This window comes from Lithobates pipiens, unplaced genomic scaffold, assembly GCF_037356315.1.
Source record: "Lithobates pipiens isolate NorthernLeopardFrog02 unplaced genomic scaffold, aLitPip1_a1.2 Scaffold_47, whole genome shotgun sequence".
Classification (NCBI taxonomy): Eukaryota; Metazoa; Chordata; class Amphibia; order Anura; family Ranidae; genus Lithobates; species Lithobates pipiens.
In genome coordinates this window covers 708,379-716,106 of record NW_027507871.1, presented here as the reverse complement: position 1 = coordinate 716,106, position 7,728 = coordinate 708,379, and positions in this window count along the sequence as shown.

The following is a 7,728-nucleotide window of genomic DNA, read 5'->3' as shown; positions in this document are numbered from 1 at the left end:
TGGCCTGTGGAGAGGCAGCCGCCTTTTCCAGGCTTTACTGTCTCAGGGCCCCTCTGTGCAGTTAAGTAGTATAACATGTTCTTCTAAAGTCTGTGGTTTTTTGTTTATTGAAAAACATAATTTTAAGGTTCAAAGCAAGTTTCTCGGCCCCCTAGTATTTCTGGCTATGGCCAATGTAAGTAAGGGCTAATCATTTATGTAGAATTTACAGAAGCAGCTGGGACTGGTGTCTAGCTATGGGGAGGAGTGGAGGATCAGCCCTGCTTTAACCACTTAAGGACCGCCTCGCGCCAATATATACGTCGGCAGAATGGCACGGCTGGACACAATCACGTACCGGTACGTGATTCTTTAAGTGCCCAGCCGTGGGTCGGGAGCGCGCCGCTGGCTCCCGACCCGGTCCTGTGATCTGTGGCCGCGGGACCAGCGGACCCGATCGCCGCTGGTGTCCAATCATATGTAAACAAGGAAATGGCAGTTATCTGCTTGACTCTCTCACTGAAAGAGTGGGAGGAGAGAGCCGATCAGCAGCATTTCCTCACAGGGGAGACCTGTACATATCATCGGTGCCGCCCCATCTGTACCCCATTGGTGCCGCCTCATCTGTGCCCCATCGGTGCCACCTCATCTGTGCCCCATCGGTGTCGCCTCATCTGTGCCCCATCGGTGTCGCCTCATCTGTGCCCCATCTGTACCCCATCGGTGCCGCCTCATCTGTACCCCATCGGTGCCGCCTCATCTGTGCCCCATCTGTACCCCATCGGTGCTGCCTCATCTGTACCCCATCGGTGCCGCCTCATCTGTGCCCCATCTGTACCCCATCGGTGCCGCCTCATCTGTACCCCATCGGTGCCGCCTCATCTGTACCCCATCGGTGCCGCCTCATCTGTGCCCCATCTGTACCCCATCGGTGCCGCCTCATCTGTACCCCATCGGTGCAGGAGAAAAATGACTTATTTACAACATTTTCTAACAGAAACAGACTTTTTTTTGTTTGTTTGCTTTACAATATTTGGTCTTGAGTATTGAGGTGGTTAATGGCCCCTTTTCATATCCACCAAATCCTCTACAATTCTGCGGCAGTGCTTAGTATTATTCTTAAAATCAATCCCTGTGTCCCCATGGAGCTCCTTGGATTTCAGGCCCCTAAATGTGTCACATCTTCTTCTGTCTAATGGACAACGAAGCTCTTGATTCGAATGTCAAATGCTAGTTTGTACTGGTCCGAGGAGCTGGCATTTTACAGCTGTGTGATGGGAGGAAGATGATTTTCTTTTTCTTTAAACTCCCATCAAGTAGGGGTATGTGGTAGACTTTAAATTCTGATTCTGATTGTGCCGTCTGTAATCAATAACTGTTCATCTCCATTCTCTGTCCAGAGGAATCCTTCATGGATGACTTTGATGAGGGCGCTTATTACGAAGCTTTGGGCACGAGACCGGCACTTAACATGGACAAGCTGGATGAGTCCTACCAGAAGGTGATTGAATTGTTCTTCGTGTGCACCAGCGAGAACCCCAAGGAACGGCCTTCTGCACCTCCAATTGTGGAGGCCTTGGAAGCGCAGGGGGTCAAGTAGTCATTTAGAATTCTGTTTAAAGGTTTCTGTTGGAATGGTTTTAATGTTTTTAACTATGAGAAGGCAGCTTTGTGTTGCTGTAATGTTTTCTAGAATGGTAGATTAGAGCAATGGTGAGCTCTGCTCTTCATCAGAGGTACTAATGCTGCCATATGAGGCTAGAAGTAAACTCAGCAGTTATGTCCCACGTAGCAGGTCCCTGACATCATGTATGTCATTCCAATGTGAAAGTATTGCTGGCCTTGCTGTATATAGCACTGAGGCACACAAACCTACCTCTAGCCAATGATGGTGCCACCTTTTGGAGTCTTCCTGAAGACACTTCTGCTGCCCCCATCCATCATGGTCACATCCTATAAGGCACATGCCCAGCCCAGCTTTTATTTTAGAATAACTGTGGCAACCAGGTATTACAAGGGTGTTTGGGTGCTGGAGGTAGGGTTTGATTTGTACAAAACCTAAACGTGATACAAGGTGCACTTTCATATGGGGGGAAAGTGTAAATGGAGAGTTTACTTCCCACTTTACCTCCAGCAACCCCTTTGCAGTTCTCTACACATAACTGCAGCAAACAGCCCTCAAGTACCTATTGACTTATGTAAGCTGCCCTAAGGTCCTACCAGGCTGCTGTATGCCAGATACTTCTAGTTCTGAGCCATGGTTGGGATTTCTTTGTAAATCTGAGACATTGATTGGCTGCTCAGACCAAGGAAGATACTTTTTGGGCCTTTGCATAGCATAGAACCTGTTCCTCCTGCCCTACTAGAAGTATTAAAGAAAAAAGCTGGAGGGAGTTTGCTTGTAGGCACGGCCTGCTGTCCTCTCCAAGATGGCTGCCTGGAGCTCATAGCAGAAGATGATTAGTCTTTAGTAGGTTCCTGCTGGTGTTTTGTCAGATTAGGCGAACCGTCAAAGTGTAACGCAAGTGACGTTTCGTCGCCGCCATCTTGCTACACCCCGCACTTGTCCCTAGTGAGGATACGGTGAGAAGGGGGAAAGCAGACATCTTGTTACACCCCGTACTCCTCCACGGTAAGGATACAGTGAGAAGGGGTAAGGGGACATCTTGTTACACCCCGTACACCTCCACAGTAAGGATACAGTGAGAAGGGGGTAAGGGGACATCTTGTTACACCCTGTACACCTCCACAGTAAGGATACAGTGAGAAGGGGGTAAGGGGACATCTTGTTACACCCCGTACTCCTCCACGGTAAGGATACAGTGAGAAGGGGTAAGGGGACATCTTGTTACACCTCCACAGTAAGGATACAGTGAGAAGGGGGTAAGGGGACATCTTGTTACACCCTGTACACCTCCACGGTAAGGATACTGTGAGAAGGGGGTAAGGGGACATCTTGTTACACCCCGTACTCCTCCACAGTAAGGATAAAGTGAGAAGGGGGTAAGGGGACATCTTGTTACACCCCGTACACCTCCACAGTAAGGATACTGTGAGAAGGGGGTAAGCGGACATCTTGTTACACCCTGTACACCTCCACAGTAAGGATACAGTGAGAAGGGGGTAAGGTAACATCTTGTTACACCCCGTACACCTCCACAGTAAGGATACAGTGAGAAGGGGGTAAGGGGACATCTTGTTACACCCTGTACACCTCCACGGTAAGGATACTGTGAGAAGGGGGTAAGGGGACATCTTGTTACACCCCGTACTCCTCCACAGTAAGGATACAGTGAGAAGGGGGTAAGGGGACATCTTGTTACACCCCGTACACCTCCACAGTAAGGATACAGTGAGAAGGGGTAAGCGGACATCTTGTTACACCCTGTACACCTCCACAGTAAGGATACAGTGAGAAGGGGGTAAGGGGACATCTTGTTACACCCCGTACACCTCCACAGTAAGGATACAGTGAGAAGGGGGTAAGCGGACATCTTGTTACACCCCGTACACCTCCACAGTAAGGATACAGTGAGAAGCTGTAAGCGGACATCTTGCTACACCCCGTACACCTCCACGGTAGGATACAGTGAGAAGGGGTAAGGGGACATCTTGTTACACCCCGTTCACCTCCACAGTAAGGATACAGTGAGAAGGGGGTAAGGGGACATCTTGTTACACCCTGTACACCTCCACAGTAAGGATACTGTGAGAAGGGGGTAAGGGGACATCTTGTTACACCCTGTACACCTCCACGGTAAGGATACAGTGAGAAGGGGGTAAGGGGACATCTTGTTACACCCCGTACACCTCCACGGTAAGGATACAGTGAGAAGGGGGTAAGGGGACATCTTGTTACACCCTGTACACCTCCACAGTAAGGATACTGTGAGAAGGGGGTAAGCGGACATCTTGTTACACCCTGTACACCTCCACAGTAAGGATACAGTGAGAAGGGGGTAAGGGGACATCTTGTTACACCCCGTACACCTCCACAGTAAGGATACAGTGAGAAGGGGGTAAGGGGACATCTTGTTACACCCTGTACACCTCCACGGTAAGGATACTGTGAGAAGGGGGTAAGGGGACATCTTGTTACACCCCGTACTCCTCCACAGTAAGGATACAGTGAGAAGGGGGTAAGGGGACATCTTGTTACACCCCGTACACCTCCACAGTAAGGATACAGTGAGAAGGGGTAAGCGGACATCTTGTTACACCCCGTACACCTCCACAGTAAGGATACAGTGAGAAGGGGGTAAGGGGACATCTTGTTACACCCCGTACACCTCCACAGTAAGGATACAGTGAGAAGGGGGTAAGCGGACATCTTGTTACACCCCGTACACCTCCACAGTAAGGATACAGTGAGAAGCTGTAAGCGGACATCTTGCTACACCCCGTACACCTCCACGGTAGGATACAGTGAGAAGGGGTAAGGGGACATCTTGTTACACCCCGTTCACCTCCACAGTAAGGATACAGTGAGAAGGGGGTAAGGGGACATCTTGTTACACCCTGTACACCTCCACGGTAAGGATACAGTGAGAAGGGGGTAAGGGGACATCTTGTTACACCCCGTACACCTCCACGGTAAGGATACAGTGAGAAGGGGGTAAGGGGACATCTTGTTACACCCCGTACACCTCCACGGTAAGGATACAGTGAGAAGGGGGTAAGGGGACATCTTGTTACACCCTGTACACCTCCACGGTAAGGATACTGTGAGAAAGGGTAAGCAGACATCTTGTTACACCCTGTACACCTCCACAGTAAGGATACAGTGAGAAGGGGGTAAGCGGACATCTTGTTACACTCCGTACACCTCCACAGTAAGGATACTGTGAGAAGGGGGTAAGGGGACATCTTGTTACACCCCGTACACCTCCACAGTAAGGATACAGTGAGAAGGGGGTAAGCGGACATCTTGTTACACCCCGTACACCTCCACGGTAAGGATACAGTGAGAAGGGGGTAAGCGGACATCTTGTTACACCCCGTACACCTCCACAGTAAGGATACAGTGAGAAGGGGTAAGCGGACATCTTGTTACACCCCGTACACCTCCACAGTAAGGATACAGTGAGAAGGGGTAAGCGGACATCTTGTTACACCCCGTACACCTCCACAGTAAGGATACTGTGAGAAGGGGGTAATGGGACATCTTGTTACACCCCGTACACCTCCACAGTAAGGATACAGTGAGAAGGGGGTAAGGGGACATCTTGTTACACCCCGTACACCTCCACAGTAAGGATACAGTGAGAAGGGGTAAGGGGACATCTTGTTACACCCTGTACACCTCCACGGTAAGGATACAGTGAGAAGGGGTAAGGGGACATCTTGTTACACCCTGTACACCTCCACAGTAAGGATACTGTGAGAAGGGGGTAAGGGGACATCTTGTTACACCCTGTACACCTCCACAGTAGGGATACAGTGAGAAGGGGGTAAGGGGACATCTTGTTACACCCTGTACACCTCCACAGTGAGGATACTGTGAGAAGGGGGTTAGCGGACATCTTGTTACACCCTGTACACCTCCACAGTAAGGATACAGTGAGAAGCTGTAAGCGGACATCTTGCTACACCCCGTACACCTCCACGGTAGGATACAGTGAGAAGGGGTAAGGGGACATCTTGTTACACCCCGTTCACCTCCACAGTAAGGATACAGTGAGAAGGGGGTAAGGGGACATCTTGTTACACCCTGTACACCTCCACGGTAAGGATACAGTGAGAAGGGGGTAAGGGGACATCTTGTTATACCCCGTACACCTCCACGGTAAGGATACAGTGAGAAGGGGGTAAGGGGACATCTTGTTACACCCCGTACACCTCCACGGTAAGGATACAGTGAGAAGGGGGTAAGGGGACATCTTGTTACACCCTGTACACCTCCACGGTAAGGATACTGTGAGAAAGGGTAAGCGGACATCTTGTTACACCCTGTACACCTCCACAGTAAGGATACAGTGAGAAGGGGGTAAGCGGACATCTTGTTACACTCCGTACACCTCCACAGTAAGGATACTGTGAGAAGGGGGTAAGGGGACATCTTGTTACACCCCGTACACCTCCACAGTAAGGATACAGTGAGAAGGGGGTAAGCGGACATCTTGTTACACCCCGTACACCTCCACGGTAAGGATACAGTGAGAAGGGGGTAAGCGGACATCTTGTTACACCCCGTACACCTCCACGGTAAGGATACTGTGAGAAAGGGTAAGCGGACATCTTGTTACACCCCGTACACCTCCACAGTAAGGATACAGTGAGAAGGGGTAAGGGGACATCTTGTTACACCCCGTACACCTCCACAGTAGGGATACAGTGAGAAGGGGGTAAGGGGACATCTTGTTACACCCTGTACACCTCCACAGTGAGGATACTGTGAGAAGGGGGTTAGCGGACATCTTGTTACACCCTGTACACCTCCACAGTAAGGATACAGTGAGAAGGGGGTAAGGGGACATCTTGTTACACCCCGTACACCTCCACAGTAAGGATACAGTGAGAAGGGGGTAAGGGGACATCTTGTTACACCCTGTACACCTCCACAGTAGGGATACAGTGGGAAGGGGGTAAGGGGACATCTTGTTACACCCCGTACACCTCCACAGTGAGGATACTGTGAGAAGGGGGTAAGCGGACATCTTGTTACACCCCGTACACCTCCACGGTAAGGATACAGTGAGAAGGGGTAAGCGGACACCTTGTTACACCCCGTACACCTCCACAGTAAGGATACAGTGAGAAGGGGGTAAGCGGACATCTTGTTACACCCCGTACACCTCCACGGTAAGGATACAGTGAGAAGGGGTAAGCGGACATCTTGTTACACCCTGTACACCTCCACGGTAAGGATACAGTGAGAAGGGGTAAGCGGACATCTTGTTACACCCTGTACACCTCCACGGTAAGGATACAGTGAGAAGGGGGTAAGGGGACATCTTATTACACCCCGTACACCTCCACAGTAAGGATACAGTGAGAAGGGGGAAAGCAGACATCTTGTTACACCCCGTACACCTCCACGGTAAGGATACAGTGAGAAGGGGGTAAGGGGACATCTTGTTACACCCCGTACACCTCCACAGTAAGGATACAGTGAGAAGGGGTAAGCGGACATCTTGTTACACCCCGTACACCTCCACAGTAAGGATACAGTGAGAAGGGGTAAGCGGACATCTTGTTACACCCCGTACACCTCCACAGTAAGGATACAGTGAGAAGGGGGTAAGGGGACATCTTGTTACACCCCGTACACCTCCACAGTAAGGATACAGTGAGAAGGGGTAAGCGGACATCTTGTTACACCCCGTACACCTCCACAGTAAGGATACAGTGAGAAGGGGTAAGCGGACATCTTGTTACACCCCGTACACCTCCACAGTAAGGATACAGTGAGAAGGGGTAAGCGGACATCTTGTTACACCCCGTACACCTCCACAGTAAGGATACAGTGAGAAGGGGTAAGCGGACATCTTGTTACACCCCGTACACCTCCACAGTAAGGATACAGTGAGAAGGGGTAAGCGGACATCTTGTTACACCCCGTACACCTCCACAGTAAGGATACAGTGAGAAGGGGGTAAGGGGACATCTTGTTACACCCCGTACACCTCCACAGTAAGGATACAGTGAGAAGGGGTAAGCGGACATCTTGTTACACCCCGTACACCTCCACGGTAAGGATACAGTGAGAAGGGGTAAGCGGACATCTTGTGTTAGGGGGTTAGCTCGGTA